This window comes from Pteropus vampyrus, unplaced genomic scaffold, assembly GCF_000151845.1.
Source record: "Pteropus vampyrus isolate Shadow unplaced genomic scaffold, Pvam_2.0 Scaffold754, whole genome shotgun sequence".
NCBI classification, from domain to species: Eukaryota; Metazoa; Chordata; class Mammalia; order Chiroptera; family Pteropodidae; genus Pteropus; species Pteropus vampyrus.
Window position 1 is genome coordinate 22,885 of NW_011889535.1, and position 2,262 is coordinate 25,146.

Here is a 2,262-nt window from a genome sequence, read left to right on the forward strand (position 1 = left end):
GATGGAACTCGAGATAGTCATGCTAAGCAAAATAAAGCAGACTGAATAAGTTGAAAATCACATGATATCACTTATACATGAGAAATAAACCTAAAAGCAACAAAAGAACAAGAAAAACAAACAGATATTATGGACATGGACTATAGGCTAATGGTTACCAGAGTAGGAGGTGGGGGAGGAGAAGAGATGTAGATAGGGTAAGGGGGTCAAATATAGGGGCTAAGGGGAGGGTGAAGTGGGAAAAGGGAACCAAATATCTGGTAGCTAAAGGAAACTGGACTTTGAGTGTTAAACATAATAGAATATACAGATGTTAAACTATAATGCACACCTGAAAATTATATAATTGTATTAACCAATGTTACCCTAATGAAATTAATTTGAAAAAATACTAGATGTAAGGTGGCTGAATGGAAAAGAAAACAAGATCCATATATATGCTGCCTACAAGAGACCCACTCAGATCAAAAGACACCCACTGACTAAAAATAAAGGGATGGAAAAAAATATTAAGAGAAAATAAAAATGAAAAACAAAAGTAGCGTAACAATACTTACATCAGACAAAATAGACTTTTAAACAAGAGACAAAGAAGGAACCCAGTAACCCCTACTTTCTTAACTATTCTTAATGACCTAGTCGTGGATCCAAGCCCCACCACTTGTTAGCTCCATGACCTTGGGCAGTCACTTCCCTGGTGTAGTCAGGCTCCCTAAGACCAACCTCGGGTTCAATGAGGACTCACGGAATTCGCAAAGCTGTTACATTCACACTACAGTTTATTACACTGAAAGCGTGCAGATTACAACAGCAAATGGAATAGGTACATGAGACAGGGTCCAAGCGAGACCAGGAGTGAGCTTCCACTTGTTTTCTCGAGTGGAGTTGTATCAACAGCACTTCATTCTCCCAGCGATGATGTGTGACAACATGCATGGAGTATTGCCAACTAGGGATGCTCACATGAACTTTGGTGCCCAGTGGTTTTATTGAGATTCAGTTACATAGACATGACAGCCTGCCTGCATGGATCACCTTAATCTCTGGCCCCTCCAGAGATTAAGTTGATCCTGTGTGGCCCTAGGTCCTACCATGGTTAGCATAGACTATCTATTCATAGTGGCCCAAGGTCCCCAGATAAACAAAGAAACTCTTATCAGGTAAGACATCGAAAAGGCTTAGAAGCTGTCTCTCAGGAGCCAGACATGAGCCAAATGTTTCTTTGTAATGTGCAGGATTTGGACAACCCAGGCCTGCTAAATTAATCTTTATGGTATGCCTGGAATCTTTCAACTTCTGTTTTCATATCTGTAATATAAGGAAAATAACGATCCCCTCTAAGAAATGACCCTCACTCATTCAGAGGGCTCCACACCAACTTCCATCCCATTAGCCTTTCTCTTCAGCATGCCCAGGTGATAATAATAACAGCTGACTCTCAAAAAACACTGGTCTCTTCCAGGCACTGTTCTACATGCTTTATGCAGATTAAACGTAATCCTCATGGCAACTTTACAATGTTGATGTCATTATGCTCCATCTTTGCCAATGGGAACAGCCAAGGCACAGAGAAGTTCAGACAACCTCCCTAAGTCACACAGCTGGTATGCAAATTCATACAGCTAGTAAGTAGGAGAACTTGGATCTGGATCCCCATAATCTGGCTCCAGGGTCCAGAAACTGTTCAGTATCCAGTCATTCACTTAGCTGAAATTCACACTGGTTGTGCTATTGCTTTTGGAGGCTTGGCCAGTCCAACAGGGCAGGACTTGGGCCTGCCTCAGTACCTTCTCTCTCCTCAAGGCGAAGCACAGCATCACACACACTATAGGTGTTCAATAAGTGCTATTTAATGAACAAATGAATGTTCACAAAAAGCTTATGTGCTCTCTTTAGAAAGAAAACTCAAGATCAGAAATCTAAGTTTTCCCATTAAGAATCGAAGTCAGCTTTTAATCAGTCAAGTGCTTGACAGATGGCCCTGGACAAGTCTCAAGGCAAATACATTTCGCTGTTTGCTTTTTTTCTGATTCCTGACTCCCAAAGAGAAAGAGATAAGGACTTACCTAATACAATAGAAACATGTCAATTTTTTCAACCAATAGGGAAAAAAAGAAAAGAAAAAAATAGAGCTACCATATATTCCAGCAACCTCACTTCTGGGTACGTAGTTGAAGGAAATAAAATCACTATTGGAAAAATGTATCTGCATCCAGTCCATGTTTATTACAGCATTATTCACAAGAGCAAAGACATGGAAAC